Source organism: Euprymna scolopes, chromosome 20 (genome assembly GCF_053919585.1).
Source record: "Euprymna scolopes isolate OS-2025 chromosome 20, ASM5391958v1, whole genome shotgun sequence".
In the NCBI taxonomy this organism is placed as follows: domain Eukaryota; kingdom Metazoa; phylum Mollusca; class Cephalopoda; order Sepiida; family Sepiolidae; genus Euprymna; species Euprymna scolopes.
The window spans coordinates 29545063-29568969 of NC_136501.1; the positions used below are offsets into that span (position 1 = coordinate 29545063).

The 23907-nt window shown below is 33.6% G+C and overlaps 1 protein-coding gene across 12 annotated transcripts in view; it reads left to right on the top strand.

Annotated features, from left to right (window-relative positions):
* The window catches only part of LOC145241378 (G-protein coupled receptor dmsr-1-like), a 921194-nt gene that overhangs the window by 379897 nt on the left and 517390 nt on the right, over positions 1–23907 (top strand). Inside the window, exon 4 of one of the 12 annotated variants that reach the window (XR_013862543.1) lies at positions 6772–6853. The exons of the other annotated variants lie outside the window; for them this stretch is intronic. The gene's annotated coding sequence lies outside the window, so the exon portion shown is untranslated. Of the gene's footprint in view, positions 1–6771; positions 6854–23907 lie in introns of those variants that run through there. 12 annotated transcript variants of the gene reach the window in all.

Here is a 23907-nt window from a genome sequence, read left to right on the forward strand (position 1 = left end):
TCCACCCCCGAAATTCCCATATTAAGAATGTGTTTCAAGGAAATTATTTAATAAGGGAAGAAGAATTTTACAAACTGTTCTCTTTTTACACCGTCCTCTTATTGTGCATACAAATCGTTGAGAATTTTCAATTATGAAAAAAATTAAAAAAACATTAAGAACGAACCTTTCAAACCAGCTATGTTTGAAAAGAAATATAAAAGTTTGTGTCTCCTAACATTCGATCCCTTACCAGGAAAACATTTAAGAAAAATATTTACAGAGATTTACTCATGTAACATAGGCCACCACGCCAGTGTACATTTTACATTTTACAAAAACAAATACGGACATTACACAGGGTTTTAAGGTAATTAAACACATTTTCAAGCGATAAATCTCTAATTTATTATTGAGAAAACGTAAAATAATAGAAATCAGAATGGATACTCGTATTGAAATTGGGTATTTGGAACGGAATCGGTAATTGTATGGAATCAGGAAAATTTGGAAATCGTCCCATCAACAAGATATATATATATATATATATATATATATATATATATATATATATATATATATATATGGCATATTCACGTGAAGACACCGGGTCCCATTAGATCACTGAAATAAGTTAAGGGACATAGAGACTTGGCAATAATAAAATGGATTACCATTTGGCAATATAAGGTGCTGTATGAGCTCGGATCCTTGAGAGGCATGGACGCCAGCAGGATGATCTTGCTCAAAACACGCTGGATGAAATAATGCAACGTCCTTACGACCCCGAAGGGTAAAGTAATACGTCATACACCCACATACACACATACGAACATACAAACATACATACACACACACACATATATATTATTTAATATTTCATTTTATATTCATACAAACACTTTAATTTATGAAGCTCAATGTAACTACAGAGGTTATACCAATATATAAAAAAAAACTTACGTTCCAGGTTTAAATATGTCGTCCATTATACCTTTCCTTTCTTTAGGCATGATATAATGTTTAATACATGACAGCGTATGTTTCGTAGCGCAGAATCATTTATGTAATTATTATGTGATTTTTTTTTAGATTATTTCGTCCTTACTCAAACGAACAATGTAAACTCATCTACTATAAATTCAATTAAATGAATATGGACATTATTACAAAATCGATAAACTACAAAGACACTTGAAATTTTATTTTCTGTTATTCACGCCATATTTATATGCCATATATGTTTCAGGATGGGGATTTTTATAATATGTTAACTTTTGTACTGTTATATTCACATGCTTTGAAATAGGATATAATTTCCGATATTATGTTCTCTATTTTACTGTTTTTTCCAATGTTTGTGCTAATAAGAAGAAATAACAAATGATTTATTTCGTCTCCTGAGATTTAAAGAACTGAAGATTACTACAAAGAGAAAAACTCAGACCTATGCAAGAACTTCAAGCCGACGCCTTCTTTGACAACTTGACTCATAAGCAATAACAAATATAGAAACCCAAGGTTTTACAAAACCTCTGGCCTAATACGTACATTTGTTTGTTTGTGTGTGTGTGTGTGTGTGTGTGTTAATGTCTGCTCATGCAATGTGAAGTAATATGTATTGATTTCTTTAAATAATTAGTAATTTTCCTAATTATTTGATTTTTTTGTTATTCTCCCCCAATAAGACACAACGTGACTTGTAGAACTATACGAACATATAAATTCAAACCATATGAATATTTCACAAACGAATCACACCAGTGTAGAACTTTTTTTTAAAGGGAATCACCACTTATCAAGGCCCGGAGGCGACTCGAGTATAAGGGTAAATAGGTATACACTAGTCAATGGGATTATAGCGTAGTACTCATAATTAGTGGAAATTTTGGAAATTGGATTATTACGGGGGGACAGTTCATCAAGAACCTGTTTACATTGGACAATCAAATTGTAGCTAGCTTGAAAGCAGGCAAACGGAAGAGTGTTCTGCCGTCTAAGAAATAAGCTTTGTTCATGGAATCTACGTTTAGGATTAGGCACAGATAAAGAGTGTGAGAAATTATTGATATTGGTTTTGGCTAGACGAGTGTTAAACTTTTCAACCCTAAACAATGAATATTCTTATGTAGACGCTTCTGTTTGGCATATTGTCTTACACGGGGTGTGGGAGTGGAGGAAAGTTATTTTTGTTCACATTACATTTAAACTTTTGCATGTAAAAACGGATAGGAGAGAAGATAATTCTAGCAATTTGTTGGAATAAACTATTAGAGTAAGAGGTTATTACGACTTAAAACATTTGTTTTGCATTTCCAAATTCCTATTCGCAACTGAATATTCTTTCTGGATAATTCGTATTCAAAAGCATGTACATTTCGATAACAACAACAACAATAGAAAACGTCTCCGTGATTTGGTGATGTCCGGCCGTGTGAATAGAATACAACAATATACGACACTCCATAGTTAGAAAAGCATGCATACATTTTTCTCCCGATGATACCGTACGGACTATTCCAAATTTTATTTTCTTAGACAATGTTCTCGTGTCTCATTGAAGCTGGTTGCTTGTATTGCTATATGACAAACATTGGTCGAGTAATTTAATGCATTTATTCTGATAAAATAGTTTATCTTTCCCGTTTTATGTATCTTTTAAATATGTATTCCGAGTTTATTTTAATTTAATTGTAGAGGAAACATTTGTTTTGGTTTTGTGCTTGGCAGATCATTTTGAGATTTGCCAAAAGACAGTAGAAAAACAATGGCATAAATGTTTAGTGCATTTTATGTCAGGAATATTTACCCTAAAACAGCCTTAACCGGTATCACTGGATACTAGTGTTTATCCCTACATGAAAGCTGTAGAGCACAAACCGGAAAACTAGTTTGAGATTTTGTTTTTTGAAAGGGCGTAAAGAAAAAAGATTAGTTATATACTGTGAGCAATATATTTGTGCAAAAGGTCTCTTCAAAACTATATTTAGTCAGTCATATGTACATATACAAATTAGACAAATGCTTTTACCGACAAATTGCGCATCTAAACGTTTGGATTTAGATTCTAATTTTTATGTTTTGGTATTGATCACATTAAATGGTATGTTTTGTTTTGGGTAATACCATTAATGCAAACACTGTTATTATCAATTGCGAACTAATTTATATCAGAGAAGTTATTGTTCTTTACTAGCGGGATGTGGAAATTCATCAGTGGCAGCTTTCATATATAATATATTACTGCAGGGCATTCAGTGGATGTGCAGCGTACATTGGAGACATTATTATTTTATCCCTTTTAAGTTAACTGTAAAAGTATTTATTAAATTAATCTGATTAATATAGTGTCAGAATATATTTGCTTATTACGATTATTCTCCAATATCCTTATAGGAATATATGACATATTTCCCTTGAATAGACGTCCGGCGCGAACGGAACCTCTACGCTATCATCATAACATCTTTTGACAAAACATATAAAACCCTTTGATCCTGGCCAGAAGACTAAGCAGGTATATTTTAGTTTCACGCACTGCCCAAAGTGGCATCATTTTTTTTAATTGCGTCCTCGGTGTTCGGGACATACTATTTTTTGAAAAGGAAGAATGTTATATTATAATAGGAACATTCATTTTACGTATCCATATACTAATTTAATGTTCGAAATATGTTATCACAAGGGCTATGACGAAATAATCTTTTCATTATTTTTAATCTTGAGTATATATCCGTTAATATTTTATATGTTTTAGATAGAGTGATGTGGTTCTCGATTGGTTAGCTGTGTCCAAAGAGTAAAAAGAATGATAAGAATATCCTCTTATCACCGCCTTCGTGATCACCTTATATCATTCTTTTTAATGAATAAGATCCTCCGATCAAATATTCTATAATCTGCAAACGGTGACACACGCACGCACTTACGTTAAAGGTACTACAGCATATAATGATCCTAAATTGTAATAAATGGGTAGATTTTTCTTGAATATAAGTAAGAACAATTTTCTCCAGACAACCAGAACTCTCAGCTTTCTTCTGTGAGCGATCTAAATTACACTGCTTTATCGACACTTTTATTGCAATAATTCACAAACCCTGGCAAAAATTATGCTTCTCTATTGTTGACATTAATATTTTTATCGAATCATAAAATTATGAAGCAATTTAATCTTTTATGCATAATAAGTTTTATCATATATGAGCACAGAAAAAAAAAACGTTTACTTTGTGTTCCAAATCCATTCTAATTGGAGGGGGTTGTCGTGTTTTGCTGCTTCTATGGTAGCTTTCATAGAGGGGGAACTAACGGTCTTTTTTGCGTGAAATCTCGTATGAAAAAAACGGATTTATATATCTTTGTAGTCCTATAAATATAAATTGGTTTCCATTATCGAATAATAATAATAGTAATAATAATAATAATAATAATAATAATTATTATTATTATTATTATTATTATTATTATTGTTGTTGTTGTTGTTGTTATTATTATTATTATTATTATTATTATTATTATTATTATTATTATTGTCACAAGAAGCTTTCATACAAGTCATAAAAGACATCTCCTTTAAAATAACTGTGGTGTTTCCTTGAAGCTGGGTGACAATAAGTCTCCCCAGGTTTCCATTACTCTCCACCCTTTTCGATAACATTTGTAAATAAATTTGCATTATCGCAAAAAAATTTCTCGTTGGCAGCGGCTAATAGTCTTCACTTGAATTTGAGTGGGAATAAGCCTCCTTAATGTCCTAGTTTGCTTTGCACTTATCAATCGGAGGTCTAGTCAGTCTCGGTCTTTCCTTCCTCCTTAACTCTACTTGGCTTCTCAATTTCACTCTTTTCTGGAGGGAGCATTGATGTGGTAATAGAGTATGGGAGGGAATAGAGAACTTATAGATATGCGGCTTCAATGTTCTTTGTTTCTTTGTAGCCCTTTGTTTTTTTACATTTGCCGCAGTTTGCCTAACCCGCACTTGTTGCTCCTCTGTGTCTTTTTTCACATTCAAGGGAATTTCTTAACATTTCAGCTTTTTTCACTATTGTTTTCGTTGTATTTTTTCTCAGTTATTTCTTTGATTCTAATTTCTCCCATTCTGTTTAAAAAGTTTTCCGGTATTTTTCCTAGTGCTCCTACTATTATAGGTATTATTTTGATTTTCTTTATCTTCCATATCCTTTTAAGCTCTACCTAGCTTTGTGTATTTGCTCCGTTCTTCCTTTTCTTTAATATCCATCCTATGGTAAGCAGGGACAGCAAAATCTACGATTTGTCAAGCCTTTTCTGTCTTGTTAATTATCACGACGTCCGGTCTTCTTGCGTGGATGGGTTTATAACTTTGTATGTCCATGTCCCATACGATTTTGCGATTCTCGTTTTCAAATACTGTTACCAGCTTATGTTTGTACCACTTGTTTGTGCGTTCGAGATGCAGGTGTTTGCATAATTCCCAGTGTACTGCCCTCCCATTTGGTCGTGTCTGTTCTTATAATTCTTTTGAACTAGTTTGCTGCATTCACTTACTATATGGTTTATTGTTTTGTCTCTTTGTCCACAGAGCCTGCATTTACTCTTTTTTTGGTTTTTGTAGATTTTTCCTTTGGTGTGGTGGGTTCTTATCGAGTTATTTTGTGCTGCGGTTATTATGGATTCAGTTTCTCTGCTTATGTGTCTTTTTTACATTAACGTCCAAGTGTTTTCGTTATTTTCATCTTTTGTCATCCTTCTGAATTTTCCATGTAGTTGTTTTTCTTCCTATTTTTCTCGTCTTATTCTTTATTTCTCTGTTTTCTGTTTCGTCGGTTTTCTTGGTGTCCTTTTCGGGTCCTGCGTTATGTATTTGTCAAATTCGTTTTTTGTGTGTCATGCACATAACCTTCTATACAAACGAGTCCTCTCCTGCTTTCTTTTCTGTTCACCTAGAGCCGGTCAACATGGGATTTTGTGTGGCGTGCATGGTACATGGTCATGAGTGTTCTGGTCTTCTGATCGAGCTATCTCAGTTCTTTATCAACGGTCATGAATATCTTACTATTGACACTACCCATGTAGTTATACACTTTCTTAGGTTTCTGCTATACAATTTTTTCCAGAAGTATTTTGATCTCCTGAGCTATTCCTTCCCGACTGTCTCTTTTATTTCTGTGGCTTTGGGTAGGTCTGTTTCCAAAACTCTCAAGTTTTTATACGCGTCTTGTTCCCTTAGTGCCCCCATTTCTGTTTGGTTAGGTAGTCTATGCCTTCTGTTGTCTCCAGTTTTCCCTTTCTTCTAACTAATAGTGCGCACTTTTCCATACCAAACTCGATTTGGATATCCTGGCGGGAGATCCTGGTAGTGGTTATTAGTGTCTTTAGTTTCTTTTCGGTCCTTGCAAATAGTTTAAGGTCGTTAATGTATATTAGGTGGTTCATTTTTTTCTGTATTAGAGCACTTTCCTCCAGCTTGGTACTTTCTCAGTATATTGTTCACAGAGGGCTATGATGAACAGCAATGGTGATAGTGAATCTCCTTGGAAAATGCTCTTTTCTATTAATTTCTGTCATGTGTGTTCCATCATCTGCCAAGTCCAGTTTCCATGTTCTCATTGCATTTTCTATCACGATAATCAACCTGCTTGGTATTTTATACATTTTTAAGCATTCTATTATCCATGTTTGCGAGATCTTGTCGTACGCTTTTTTGTAGTCGATCCATGCCATGGCTAAATTATTACTCCTACTTTTACCTCCTTTAGTATTTTTTGATCTATGTATAGCAGATAATGTTTTCCTCTTTCTCCTTCCTAGCATTCTTCGTATTCCGCGGGGACAGTCTACGAATATTCAGGGAGTGATGAATGTGTTCCCGCAGTTGTACTGTCAGTATTTTCCATATAGTGGATAAGCACGTGATTCTTGGATGTTTTGCTTGCCCTGTTTACATTTGTATCTATATCGCTTCAGTCTCCCTTCTTTTGCTATTATTATTTTTATTATTATTATTATTAGTAGTAGTAGTAGTAGTAGTATTAGTAATAGTAGTATTTGTATTATTATTATTTATTATTATTATTTATTTTTATTATTAGTATTAGTATTTATTGTTCATATTATTATTATACTTTATCATTATTATTATTAGTAGTAGTAGTAATATTAGTAATATTACCATCATATTATTATTATTATTTATTAGTAGTAGTATTATAGTATTATTTATTATTATTAGTAGTAGTAGTATTTATTATTCTTAGTAGTATTAGTATTATTATTTATTATTATTAGTATTATTATTATTAATAATATTATTGTTAATAATGGTATTATCATTATTATTAATAGTAGTATCATTATTATCATTATTATTATTAATAGTATTATTATTAGTAGTAGTATTGTTATTATTATTAGTAGTAGTAGTGTTCTCGTTATTATTATTAGTAGTAATATAATCATTATTATTAGTAGTAGTATTATCGCTATTATGAGTAGTAGTATTATTATCATTATTATTATTAGTAGTATTATTATTAATATTATTAGTAGTATTATCATTATCATTAGTAGTATTAGTATTAGTAGTATTAATAGTAGTATAAGTATAGTATTATCAATCTTATTATTATTATTAGTAGTAGTAGTAGTATTATCATCATTATTATTAGTAGTAGTAGTATTAGTATTTTCATTTTTATTAGTAGTATTATCATCATCATCATCATCATCATCATTATTATTATTATTATTATTATTATTATTATTATTACTAATACTACTACATAGGGGCAGGAGTTTTCCTTTGGAAGGGCCTCCATTCATTGCTGAGAATGTAAACTGAAGTAAAATGAAATAACACAGAGCGTATCGACTGCGTTGCTCACGTGTATTACAGGAAACGAGAACTTACTGGCTCTTTAGAGCTGGACATTTTATCGTAATCTTTCAATTTTGTCTCAGATATCCCGGGTGTACAAGAGAGATAAAACCTCATTTAACTTGGTTATCGCAGAAGCATTTAGTACTTTTAGTTTTGCCTTCCATTGTGTGGTTTCTCACTAAGATTCATTTGGACAATTAAAAAATAAAACGATTCAATTTGTTTTAAAGCTATTGTTTCTGACAGACAATCAATTAACCGTTCAAATACATTAATTACACTTGCATTTAGAAGCAGAATTTGACGGCTTCGAGAGATCATCTTCAAAGATGAATTTCCGATTTATATTCATTTTCGTTTATAATAGTTATTTGTTAAGATTGTTTGTTTTATGGCGATTATGGTTCTCAAGATTTAAATAATGATCCATTCCGTTGTTGAATGACAGAATGAGAATATCATCTGTCGTGTCATTTACAAACACAAGATATCGTTTTACAATCGCTGTAGGATAATTACTGCCACTTCATCATTCTTTTCTTAGAGGTGTCCATGTATGCGTTGACGTATAGATGAAGATTGATTGGAACAGAAAGCAATGTATTCTATACTCATAAAATATTAATAACATTACAGTGTTATTTGTATTCCAATCACGTAAGTAATACATCCACATGTATATTGAAGTTTAGCGTCTATATATATATATATATATATATATATATATATATATATATATATATATATATATACATATACATATATATATAAACATATATATATATATATACGAGAGCGTGCAATAAGTAATGCACCAGGCCCACTACCAATAGTAGTAGAGCAATGAAACTTGGCACACTTATTAGTCTTTCTCTACATAGGAAGCACACAGAGTTATGCATTTCTCCCATCGTTTGATGTAGCTCTGGAGACCGTTTTTGTAGAACATCCCAGGTTGGGCCTCCAACCACGACGTGACTTCAGAAAGCAAGGCTCCATCATCTGGGAAACGCTTTCCTTTAAAAAACAACTTCATGGCTGGGCAGAGGTAAAGTCAGATTGTGCAAGGTCAGGAGAGTAGAGAGAATGGGGAAGGATTTCATAACCATACGCCCGTGCTTCTGATTTGGCGACTGCAGAAGGAGGGTACCTTTGCTGATCTTGTCCCGCCTCTTGATTTTGATAGCTTCCCTTAATTTCCTCAAAAGTGAAGCATAATAGGCTCCTGTAATTGTGGTACCCTTTCCCAGGAAATCTGTCATCACTACGCCGTCCTGGACCCAGAAGACTGTGAGCATGACCTTGCGAGCGGAGAACTGCACCCTGGCATCGTTGGGATGGTGAGTCCAAGTGCTTCCACTGAATTGGCTGGGCTTTGGTTTCTGGATCATAGTGATGGACCCAGGTTTCATCCTGTGTAATCAGTCTTTTGAAAAACTTTCACTCATCTTCTTGGCACATCTCCAAATTTATCCTCCAGCATTCGACGCGTTCTCGCTTCTGGAATGGTGTCAGCAACCTTGGAATCCATTTGACAAACATCTTATGCATATGCAAATGGTCATGAATGATAGTTTCCACAGACCCTGTACTAATCTTGACATCTTGGGCTATTTGACGAATAGAAATGCGCCGATCTTCCAAAATGGCAGCCTCAACTTGACAGACAGATGCCTCATCAATGGCAGAAGGGGGCGGCTACCAGGTCTGGAAGCTGTTTCCACAGACTTCCGGCCATGTTTGAATTCACAATACCAACGTTTTACAAGGTCATATGATGGGGCATTATCCCCATAAGTTTCTTTCACTTCATCAAAAGTATCCTGTGCTATGCGTCCTTTCGAATACAAAAACCGGATTACTGCTCGACATTCAACAGGTTCCATCTTACACCTGACTCAGCTCAAACAACTGTAAAACAGAAAGCACAATTAGTCAGAGCTGTAATTTTCCACATAACCTGTAGAGATATAAATCATTGCACATGCAAAACTTCAGCTAGAGCAGACAACTAGAAGTGGGTCAGGGGCATTACTCATATATATATATATATATATATATATATATATATATATATATATATATATATATGAAATAAAATGGAGGTGGAAGGACCTGGATACTAAACGTTTCGCCCGATTTATGCGGGCTTCTTCAAGAGGGATGGTCATTGACGAGAGAGTCGGAGGTTAGGGGCTATATATAATGATGGGGGAGAGCAACGTGTTTTCCTTATGTAAATTAGATGCCATATATACATATATATATATACATTTTATGAGAGAAAAAATAAATTACAGTAAACTAGTGTAGTGGATTTTTAAAAGTTAAAATATCGTAGAGAGTAAAAAAAAAATAAAATATATATAATTAAGCAAAGCAAGTTTTTTTTCACGTTGCTTCCTTTCTGTCGAAAATAATTATTAAAGAGAACAACTTAGACACCGGTTAAACGCGATAAAAAAATTTAAAAAATTCGTAATTTCACTTAATTTTATTAGTTTTATTTTACTTATTTATTTTATCATTATCTATTTTTAGACTCCATTTTATCACCTCCTATTCTTATTTTTAGACACTATCTTTTAAGTTACTACGCTATTTTATCCCAATTCAATTATTTCTAATTTAAAAAAAAAAAAATTCTTTCGTAATCTCGTGTCATTTTATTTACTTAATCTATCACCGCTATATTTCCAAACACAATTTTTTTTTAATCTCTACGATATTTTAACTTTTAGACGTAATACACTACACTAGTTTACTCTAATTTATTTTTTCTCTCATATAATATATATGTATATATATATATGTATATATGACATCTAATTTACATAAGGAAAACATGTTGATCTCCCCCGTCATTATATATAGCCCCAATCCTCCGACTCTCTCGTCAATGACCATCCCTTTTAAAGAAGCCCGCATAAATCGGGCGAAACGTTGAGTATCCAGGTCCTTCCACCTCCATTTTATTTCATATCGTCGGATTTAATCCAGCTCAACAATCATATATAAATATATATATGCATAAATATAAATATATATATATATATATATATATATATATATATATATATGACTACTTTATTTAATCACATAAATTAATATATGAAAGTATAGATTTATGGGTAAACTTAAAGTATTTACTTAAACAGTGCTAAATACGTTGGTACAGCTAGGTAGTAAGTTATAATGATATGGCATAAACCTGATGAATCCTAGCGTGGATCAAACGCGAAATATTCTGTGTAGCTTAATCGCCATATGTAGTGTATAACTTACTATATGTGTATATATATATATATATATATATATATATATATATACATATATATGTGTGTGTGTGCGTGTGTGTGTGAATTTCTTGAACTAGTGTCACTTTATGTGTGTATTTATATTCACATTAAAAACCCTGTTTTTCTATTTATTTAAAAAGAAAATACCACAGTGTGATAGCTAATTTTCATATTCTTTTAAACATTAATTTTAATTCCTTCCCTATTAGTTTTTTTCGGTTTCCTTATGTGATGATAATCATTAATTAACTATTGCGTGAACTTATATTGATGCAGGTATATGGCATGATTTATACGTGCGTAATATTTTCGTATAAGGTTTCGGTAAATACGACCCTCTTTCTATATATATTTATGCATGCGTATGTATATATATATATATATATATATATGCGTATATATATGCATGCGTATATATATATATATATATATATATGTGTGTGTGTGTGTATGTGTGTGTGTGTAAATTTTTTGCCGTCGAAATCTCTCTGTCAGATTTTGGTCTACAGATATAGAACCTAATAAATGGGGTATTCGACCATATGCGAAACTTTATTCTAGGGTTTTAGCCGGGGAAAATCGGTTCAAATGTGTAAGAATTAAAAAAAAAATGAAAATTATTCAGGTTAAGATAGAAAAACGCTATTACCAATATGCATGCGTAACGTTATACGTTTGGGTTTATGTTTTAATTTTTAGCCTTGTAGAATACATGTCTTCATATCTCAGGCATTTGCATCGAAGTAAAATATGAATTGTAAGCTAAACGTTGTAGTTTGGATTCTCGGTGCTGGCGCAGAGATCATTTTTTTAAAACTTCATTCATTACTATATTTTTGGTCGAATATGATATAATAATACATACGAAATACGATATAATAATAAATACGAAATCTGTATTACTCAAAATATTATATTTTAGCAATGGCGAGTGACGAGCATTTTTGTCTGTTTACACGAAGTATGCATGACTAAGTTTAATTAACTAGATTAAGAATGACTAAAAAATCAGAACTATTGATTCGACGTTATTGAACTGCAATGTTACTTTTCAAATTATATTATTTTGTTGTTCCACTTACTAATTCGAGTACAAATATGTATGCACCCGTTATGCTGTACACCCCCAGTTTTTTTTTTATTGCGTCAGCATATAAAACAACTCGGACAGTCTATTTATACAAAATTAATACACACACATACACACACACACGCACACACACACACACACACACACACACACACACACATATATATATATATATATATATATATATATATATATATATATATATCCGAAACAGATACATGGTAAGAAGCTGATGATCCTGGTTTTCTATTTACAAAATTTTAGTTAAGCTTTTCTCTTTTCATTCTTATGTAGTTAAATTCTGTTTTAAAATTAAAGACTTCCCGAAATCGGATTATGCAAATGCTAAGTCTAATTCTATTTAACAATTTTAATTAAGTCCTTTTTTTCATCCATATATAAATGAATTCTCTTTTGCCATCATAAACTTTTTAGAAGTCGGATTATATAGCTGCTTAGTCTGCGATAGGTTAAAATTATTTTTTCCGGGAATTTAAACTGCATTCTTTCTTTATTTATATAGTTTGCATTTTTTAATCAAGGCTTCTTTATATATATATATATATATATATATATATATATATATATATATATATATATATATATATACACACAGTGTATCACAAAAGTGAGTATACCCCTTACATTTCCTCGAATATTTAAATATATCTCTTCATGGAACAAGACTGTACAAATATTTTTTGATACAGGGAAAATAGTTTATTTGCAGCATATATAACAGTTAATTGATTTTCTCCTCAAGATAACTCAAAATATAACCATTAAAACGAAATCTCTGGCAACAAAAATGAGTTGTCTGTATTAGCAATATTTTGTGTGATCCCCGTCATTATCCAAATCTACCCTTACTCTACTGGGCATGGGGTTTACCAGAGCTTGACATGTAGTCACTGGAATGCTCTTCCAATCATCAATTACGACTACGCAAAACTAGCGGATGTTTAAGACTTTAATCACCTCAACCTTCCCCTTGAGGATACTCACAAGATGTTCTATTGGTTCAAGTCTAGAGACATGCTATACCAATCCGTCACCTTTACTCTAAGCCCTTTCAGTAAGCAGTAGCTGTATTGGATGTGTGTGTTTGGGGCTTTGTGATGCAGGAACACTGCTCTGCGATCCAGTTTTTGGAGGGAAAAGAATCATACTCTGCTGCAGTATTTTTCAGTATATGTTTAAGTTAATGTTTCTCTCAATGAAATGTAACTCTCCAATACCTGCAGCACTCATGCAGCCTTGACTGTAGACAAAACACACTAATCTTTGTACTCCTCAAATGGATGGGTATGGCCGTCATCCAAAGAGAAAGCTCTTCTGAAGGCAATACACAAGAAAACCTGCAAACACTTTGCTGAGGACATATCAACAAAGCCTATTGGTTACTGGAACCATGTCTAATGATCTTATGGGACGAAATTTAATTTGTTTGTTCTGATTGCCTTAAGCATGTGTGGCGGCGGTTATATAAGGAGTATTAAGATAAGTTTGCCATGCCTACAGTAAAGCATGGTGTTTCAGTTATTGGAGAGTTGCATTTCATTTCTAAAGCTTTCTATTATTTTACTGAGAAACTAAGACGCTTATGATCTACGAACAAGCTTGCAATAAAATAAAACGAGCGAAAATGTCTTTTTAAGAGTTTTTTTTATATTCTCATCCATTCTTAATGCATTTTTGCCAGCGATGAATTATAAATTCTCGGAGGTGCTTTGTGACTTACGTTTTCCATTTGTGTAATCGATGAAACAATGAAATTATTGTCTTGCATTAAGTCGTATATTAAAAACAGAATTAACCCTTCATTTCATTGAAATATGCGGTTACAATTCTGTCCTGATAATGCTCGATCTGTAAATAATGCTAATCTGTCGTACATGCTGAATGTTTTATGACTTTATTATCTTTTTCATATTATCTTATTGTTACTAACAACGCTAAACATGAAGCATTGACTTTGTAAAAAAAAACAATGATATGTAACACGTATTTTTTTATTTAGACATCATATTCTTATCTACCTTGTTCTCCGTTCCAATCTGAAAAATGGTTCCAGTTTTTCCCCTATCATTGGATAGATTAACACAATCTTTTCGTAAAATATTTTTTTCTTTCAGCCTGTCAAATTATTAAGTGAATCAAGTGAACATCACGTGCCCAGAATAATTAAAAGCAACCGTTTTTGAAACTAGATTAAGAAGGACAATATTCTATGTTTAAAAATATTTAGTATTCCAAAACGATATTTTCGATGCATTTGAAGTTTCAATAATATATATATATTTATACTAAATATGATTTAATCCATATTTGTTATGCTTTTTTAACATTACAAAATATATGCTAAACTTTTCCGCAATCAAAGATTGCGTATTGTTTCAAATTCAAAGTCCTGTTGGTCATGAATATCACCTTAGACTATATATTTCCTTTGGGGAGTGTGGAGCCATCCCTTAATTGGCATTGCTCCCAAGTCGTCTCTGGCCCGAAGTGGTCGTATCTATTAGGGTCCCAACTATGGATTAAATAGAAACCGACTTGAAAAAATATATATACTATTAAAAATTTTTTCATCAAAATAACTTGATTAGGCATTAAATAACCTAAAAATAACATAATACAGAAATATTTATATTATATATAAGTTTTACTCTGAAGTTAATAAAGAAAACTTTATTTACAGCCGTAAAATAACATTAATAATAGTTAGATTATAACATATAGCAAATAGAACAAAACTACTTTAATAGAATATTAACGGAGATAAAAAAGGATAATGTTTCATATGTCTGTGTCTACTAAAGATGATATAGAAAAGTGTAAGAACGTAGAGAGAACCGGAAGATGTATAATTGATGCATATTAACTATCTTTCACTCTTTTGGATAAAGTAATATCAAAAGTGTATTCCGGTATTACAAACTTTAAATGGAGATTGTGGAACTTGTTGTGATGTACGCAATTGTATAGAAAAGAATGGTAACGTTAAGGATATAAATTATTACATTATCATGCGTTTCGTGGTCAGCTCAATTTATGGATGTGCTGGAGACACAGACAGGCATATATATATATATATATATATATATATATATATATATATATATATATATATATATAAATCCCCGAAACAGTGTTTCATGGTAAACAACTGATGATCCCTTGAAAAATAAATTATTGGCATTATAGTAAATTCGAGAGCGAGTTGATGCAGTGATTGCAGGTGATTAAATTACTTACTGATGGTTTTCTAACGAATAAAAAAATATTTTTGTATAGTTTTAAAGGTTAAAATCTTCCAATACTATATATATATATATATATATATATATATATATGTATTACTTTATTTAATACGATAAATTAATATACGAAAGTATAAAATTATGCGGAAACTTTAATTATTTATTTCAACAATGCTCAATATGTAAGTAGAGCAAGGTAGTAAGTTATAAAATATATGTGCCAATTAAGCTACCCAGAATATTCCGCATTTCATCCTTAACACGCATAAAGAGTGCTTATTAATATGTGGAATTGGACCTTCGTACGTATATGCGAGTAAAGTATATATTTAATGAAAATAAGGAATATTAGGATAGGATGGTGCACATAAAAGACCAGGCTATTCTTCTGCTGCAAGTGTCTACTCTGGTCTTGCAGACATCGCCCCTGTTCTAGGTTTTTATCATAAGCTGTTGCTGCCTCCTTTATTCTTTGCAAATTTGTTTAAACTGTTTGTGAATGCTTTTGCGTTTTCTTCTTCAGCTCTTGTTTTCGCACATTCTGCCACCACATAACACTTTCTCTAGTCCGTTAGTCCAGATTATATGACCGAGAAATTTGATCTGACATTTTCTGATGATATTGAGGAAAAAATCACTTGTATCCAGCTATGTCCATTACTTCTGCGTATATGTTTCTTTTTTGTCCACGAGGCTTTCATGATTCTCCGGATGAACCACCGCGCGTGTTTTTCTAGTCACTGTACTGTGTCCTTGGTTAGAGTTTAACATTTGCATCCGTATAGAAAAGTGAACGATACGTTGACTGTGATATCATGTATCTATGTCTTGAGGCTTATCTTGCTGTTGTTAAAGAGGAATTTCCTGCTGTTCAAAACTGATTTAGATTATGAAATTCTCTTCTTGATTTCCATGTCACACATGAAATCCGGGGTGATATCAAAACCAAGTTATTTAAAGAAGTTTACTTCTTTGATTCTGTCTCGTTTTTTTTTTTCATGCATTGAGCTGTAATCCTTCCTTTTGATTCACATTTGTTACTATTGCAAAAAAATATTTTGCATTTTTTCTCATGAGAGTCGGCGATAATAACTATGTCATCTGCATATCTCAGGTTGTTGATGCTGTGGTTACCTACACTACTTCCCTCATAATTCTTAAGATTTCCTAAAATTATTTTACTATATACATGAAATCTCACACGCCTGGGGATTGTTCTATTTCATTGTTTACTCTAAAATATGGAGGATATAATAATAATAATAATAATAATAATAATAATAATAATAATAATAATAATAATAATGAAAGCATCAGAAGAATATTTTTTAAATATCATACAATAAGCACTTTGGGGAAACAACAATCTGATGAGTCAATAATATGAATCTTACAAATACTCATTGAACATTGATGAATACCTTAAATAATAGTTCTAAGCTAAAAAGGTATATGACGTATAATTAACATTGATACTGTAAGAAGGGGGGGCCATCAAATAGATAGTAGAGTAGAAATGACACTAAAATAAAAAAATACTTATAATAGGAGAAGAACTAGACGAAATAGTATGATATGTTTTAGCCTTCCGTTCCGTAAGTATATTAAACTAATATGCCCCAAAAATGATTTAAAAATCGATAACAATTTAAAATATAATGAGATATTAAGTAAACTATTTAATATAAATACGAGTAAAGTATCATACTCAACTATGATAAATATTTAAATATAAATATAAGTGTATGAAATAAAAAAAGTGAGTAAACTTAACCGGGAAACTGTAACATTAGATAGGCAATATAACTGTAAGCCACACGACCACTGCACAGGACTAAACTGGGTTCCTTCAATAATTACAAGAAACTTTCTCTGCCACCAATAGCAATAGCCAGTGACTCTTTATCTGAGAGTACATCTTTCAAACTGCTTGATCTGACGTTCACAGGAAATATGAGTTGGACAATTGCATTGAAAGCATTGCCAGGGCCGCTGCGAGGAAGGTAGGCTCTTCTATCGTTCTAGAAAACTTCTAACACCCGAAAGTATCCTGTACCTCTATAAGGCCACCATTCGCCCATGTATAGAGTATTGCTGTCACATTTGGGCTGGTGCATCTGCTACTAGTCTCTCGGTCCTAGACAAGGTTCAAAAGAGAGTCGCCAATCTGATAGGCACTGAACTAGCATCTAAGCTTCATCCTATGTTCCTTCGACGAAATGTTGCATCCCTCTGCCTGTTCTACAAGTATTTTAATGGTGAACTGCAGATACTTGTGTCCCCACGATGCAGACACCCGCGACAAACCCACAGGCAGCTAAATCGCACCCCCACACAGTAGAGATCTCTAGATGTAAAAGATATTTCCACTCCAGTAGTTTCTTCCACAGAACAGGTAGACTCTGGAATTCCATTCCAGGTCCCTGCTTCCCCAGCTGTACTGACAGGCAGAAGTTCAAGTTTTACGTGAACCGACATCTTGCTGCCCAAATCCCAACATAGAACCCCAGTAGTTGTTGCCCCTGATAGTAGGCCCCTACACCAAAGTGGCAATATGCCTTGTTTGGGGTGAAAATGTAACTTAAAAAAAAACATAAAAACATAAAACTATGACTAAAAGCATTGTACACTGTGGAGTATTAGCCATTAACATATATTGGATCAACAATAAGCCGTTTATTTTAGAAAAAAACAATCATATGAAAATAATAAAATGACAATTGTAAAACAGGTACAAATAAACTCAACATACCACTAGGATTAAAATTAAAGTGACCTTAAGAAAAATGAAGAAGCCACTATACTTTGCTAGTTAAGACTACTAATATACATCTTATAAAAAAGAAATATCTACACTCTGTATGACAGAGACGGTAGGGATACTAAAATGTACGAGTAATAATCTAATAGATGTAATGCGATAATAGGAGTGTGCTTGCATGAGTGAAAGTATAAATATAATCAATGAAATAGAACAATAAAATGAGTTACTACTGAAGTAACGTCAGTTTATGTATCAACTTTATTAAACAGACAGGTTGTGTATCGAAGAAAATACAACAGGTGGAAAACTAAAATAAATGTATAAAGAGGCTGTACCAGTATAAGCGTCAATGTAAAGCGAAGTCAGAAACACCAACGTATTTTATACTTGCCTATTTACAAGTATTATGCACTACTCTTATATTAACCCGTAAAATCTTGATAATAGAAAAAAACATATATATATATATACATGTATATATACACATATATATATATATATATATATATATATATATATATATATATATATGACGCGAAGTATGGGTTTGGTTTGAAAAATATAATTTATATATTTTTTGTGAATGTATCGATGTTTTAGAACTGTCAATAGGCTGTGGAAACTCATACAGATTTTATTTTTATACACGTTTGTCTCCGCTGAGAAGTTGCCTAATTGTTATAGTTATAATGATGAATAAATTGTACACGAATGGCTGATAAAATGGTAATGTTTCCAAATGAACATCAGCTTGTATATCTTTCTAACGAAGTGATACATTATATAAATATTGTATTCGCTGTATTGTAAGATATTGTAAATAATTTTAGCATTTAACTACTTAGCTATATTTAAGTACTTTAGTCGACCGTGAGTGCCTGTGGCGCAGTGGATCCGATATTTGGTAAAATTTATTATTTAAAATTATATTCCTGGAGATTGAAGGATTAATCCTTAGTGCAGAACCCAAAATACAATTCCAAAATCCAAGAAATTCTATAAAGTAATAGCTGACGGAAGGATAAATACTACCGTTGATAAAATGAAGAGTTCCTTATCAAATCCTTTTAGGATTCCCGAGCTCGGCATAAAAATTACCGGTTTCGGCAGAAAGATCCCCGAGCTCGACAAGACATATCTGACAAAGTCGCAGGTTACAACGACCGATATTTTATTAAAAATGAGACTAGTGGTCGGAAGAATACAAATAATATTATTAACTAAGCCTCATCTTTGGAGACGTAATGGTGTTTTCTAATAATACTTATTTTATTAGTAGCCGACATTCACTGTTTTATTTATGTTAAGCGTGGGAGTGGAAGGTAGCACGACCTTCGATTAAACATTTTTGCTAACTTTCTCTTACTGGATTTAAAACAATCAATCCACACGCGTAACCATGAATAGAGATAATATGACGGCAACGTTCGTTAGAAGCAATTTCACATTCTATTATATTTTGTGGCTGATCGGTCGAACTGAATTTCTTGTTGACCTCAATTGACACACGAACACAATTAAACTGCATACATAACTCATAAAACGGACGACTTTTCGTTTCAGTAGTATATTTAGAAAATAGAATCAACTATATTTGAAAAGTTTAACAAACAATGCAATTTGCGTATATTTCTAGACCTTTCCAGTATCCATTAAATAGTGGCCTTGCCTTGCTATCTATGTCAACAACAAAATACCCAAAGGAAAACTAGAAACATTGAATTGTAGAGTACTGTAGACACGAAAAATATTTTACTAACCAAATAATACAAGCTTAACAATAACCTGTGGCACAGAAGATATGAGCGCTAGGTAATAATAAAATGCTAATGAGAGTCTTCTGGAGTTTGAAGTTTCAATTCTCAGTACGTGCGATAGGAAAAAAAAAGTTATAAATTACGTAAGCTTTCTACGAAGTATTTTATGTACTCTAGACAGTTACATTAGTAGATAACCAGTTATTTATCAATCGCTAAGTTAGGTTTGAAAATCCCGAAGCTTCTTTAACTGAAAGATACCATGAATATCGATAAAACTTTGGTAGTTTAGTTCCTTCTAAGAGAAAGCATCCAATGTACAGATAAATTCTACTCGACCAGATATGTTATATACATATTACAGAATTTTTTCGAAGTACATTACACTCGGACAGTGGTAGAAGTTTATAATAAAACGCACGCGCGTATTTTATGCTAAGATAGGAATATAAGATAACTTAATTACAGAAAACCATCTCTGCTCACAATTGAACGTTATGTTGAGAATATTTTGCGAAGAAAAAACATAGAGGGAGAAAATTATACAACTATAACATAAGGACACAGGAGATTGTTAGTATTGTAGAAATTTAAAAAAGAAATGCCAATAATACACGTCAGAATTAGTTACACGCAATGGTTCCCGTTAGATCGCCGGAGTTAAGCAACGTGAAAACGAGTAAAAGATGGTAGTAAATATATCCCGCATAACATCGAGTCGAAGTAATAAATTGCTCTTAGTTGTATATCTTTTGCAGATTCAACTAGTGTAACGCATCGAGAACAGACAGGTGAAATTGTGCGCGTCCTCTGTAAAAAAAACAGAAAAACACCCCGGAGAGAATGCAGAACTACAGACCTGTTTGAGTTTTTTTTTTCTTTTAGAATTGAAGGTTTTCGTCAAGTCTTCGATATTTGTCGTCCTTAACGTCGAGCTTTAAAATGATACCGATCGCGTGAAAATCCGTCGCTACTATCGAAATTTTAGGTATACATACATACATATATACATACATACATACATACATATATACATACATACATTTAAACAGATAGATGTGATTTATATTATAGATAAAAGCATTCAAGATAAGATATGCTCATTATAGATACAAGAGAACATTTGATATGGAGATATGTCCATCACAAAAACTGGCTTGGATTCTCTACTTACACAGATGCAGCAGGCAGCGCAACTCATAGCTTCTCTGTATCTCACTCCCTATCGCAAATTGTTACTTTTCCAACCCGTTTCCCTGATCAGGAAGAACAACACGCATCACTATTAGATCTGTTTTTGACCACAGTTCCTGATGATTGTGTAACGAAAGCCGACAGCCCACTTGGGAACGCTGATCATGCGGTGATAATGGTTGAAATCGCCCTAAACTCTAGACCCAAAACTGAAGAGCCAGTGCTCAAAACAACGAGATATTATAAAAAGGCTGACTGGGAAGCTATCAAAGATCTTATCAGAGACGCCCCATGGGGAAATATTTTTTCTATTCCTGCTGAACAGTGTGCAACCGAGACCACTGAATGGTTCAAAACTGCAATCGAAGCGCATGTTCCCATGCGGAAATTCTATAGCAAGCCCCACTCTCCCCAATGGTTTACTTCGACTTGCGCAACTGCCATTGCTCAAAGGCAGCATGCATTCCGCAGGTTTAACCGACATAAGTTCAGTTCAAACAGACAGAAGTACATAGAAGCTAGAAATAACGTTAAGAAAGAAATAGCGACAGCTAAGAGGGAATTTACGGAAACCACTAAAAAACGCATCGAAGCACAAAAACTAGGAACTCGTGGAAAATCTACAACAGTGTAGTAAATAATGGGCAATCAACAATTCCCCCACTAACCAACAATCACGAGGTTCTTTGCTCAGCAACCGAGCAGGCTTACATGCTTGCCAGTCGGTTTGCCTCAAACTCCACACTGGACCCTCTAAACCACCCCCTACCTCAATTTCCTATGCGGACAGACGCCACGCTAGACGATCTGATAATACCCCTGCTCAGGTGCATGCTATCATAAAAAACCTTGACACTTCCAAAGCATGTGGACCCGACCTCATCCCAGCTGTGCTATTAAAAAAGTGCTCAGCCGAAGTAGCTCCAGTTCTCTCCAAACTCTACAACAAATGCCTTAATGAATCTTGCTTTCCGAGCTGTTGGAAAACTGCTTCTGTGGTACCAGTATTCAAGAATTCTGGCGAAAGAACTGATCTATTAAATTATCGGCCTATTAGCCTCCTCCCACTTTTTGCCAAAATATTTGAGACCTTAATTAACCATGCTCTAGTCCAGCACCTTACAGATGCTAAACTTCTGACCGACCATCAATATGGATTTAGACAAGCCTGTTCCACGGCAGACATCCTCACTGTAATCTCTGAACGCATATACCATTCACTGGACAAAGCGGGAGAGGGCAGAGCGGTAGCTCTAGTTTTATCTAAGGCTTTTGACAGGGTATGGCATGAGGGTCTTCTCAGGAAGATTAGATCTTACGGTATCACTGGTAGAATACTTAACAGAATTAAATCCTTCTTAGATAAGAGAAAAATCCAGTTTGTCCTCGACGGTCGTACATCTAAACAATATGATATAAATGCGGGAGTGCCCCAGGGATCTATCCTTGGACCTCTGCTGTTCCTGATATTCATAAATGACCTCCCCGACAGAATTGCCTCTGAGATGGGTATATATGCTTATGACACCACACTCTATAGCAGGCACGACAGGAAAACAAATGAACATATATCTAAAGTAATGGCAGAAACACTAGAGGATGACCTCCAATCAGTAGTTGAATGGGGACAAAAATGGATGGTAACGTTCTATGCCACCAAGACAAAACTGGTTTCATTCAATAATTACAAGAAACCTTCTCTACCACCTATAGCAATGGCTAACGACTCTTTATCTGAGAGTACGTCTCTCAAGCTCCTTGGCCTTACGTTCACAGGAAACATGAGTTGGAACAGTTACATCGAGGGCATTGCCAGGACCGCTGCAAGGAAGGTGGGCTCTCTCTACCGTGCTAGAAAACTTCTAACACCCGAAAGTATCCTGTACCTCTATAAGGCCACTATTCGCCCATGTATGGAGTATTGCTGTCATATTTCGGCCGGTGCATCGGCTACTAGTCTCTCGCTCCTTGGCAGGGTTCAAAAGAGAGTCGCAAATCTGATAGGCCCTTAACTGGCATCTAAACTTAAGCCTCTGCCCCATCGTCGAAACGTTGCATCCCTCTGCCTGTTCTACAAGTATTATAATGGTGAAGACTCTGAAGAACTGCAAGCACTTGTCCCCCCCACGACGTGAACACCCTCGACAGACCCGACAAGCTGCAAAATCCCACCCTCACACTGTAGAGATCCCTAGATGTAAAAGATCTTTCTACTCCAGTAGTTTCTTCCCCAGAACTGCTAGACTTTGGAATTCCATTCCAGGTCACTGCTTGCCCAACTGTACTGACATGCATAAGTTCAAGTGCAACGTGAACCAACATCTCGCATCCCTAATCCCTACATAGTACCCCAGTAGATGTTTCCCCTGATAGTAGCCCCCTACACCAAAGTGGCAATGTGCCTTGTTTGGGGTGAAAATGTAATAAAAAAAGAGGATGTACCACTGTTTGGGGCATTTTTATCGCTTCTCAAGAAAAAACATAATTCGATCGTCGTATTTGAAGTTTATTTTTCCTTTTTCTCGTGTTTTCTTTTCAACCGACAGAAAAAATATTGCTTCCACCCGATGTTTCTTTGTCAAGGAAAGACTGTTTTCTTCTTTTGGTTACCCCCACCCCCCGTCGCAGACATGATTTGAGGCAGACAGCGTCTAGGAAGAAAACTCTGTAACAAAGCATGAAAGTTAATTATAACTTAAA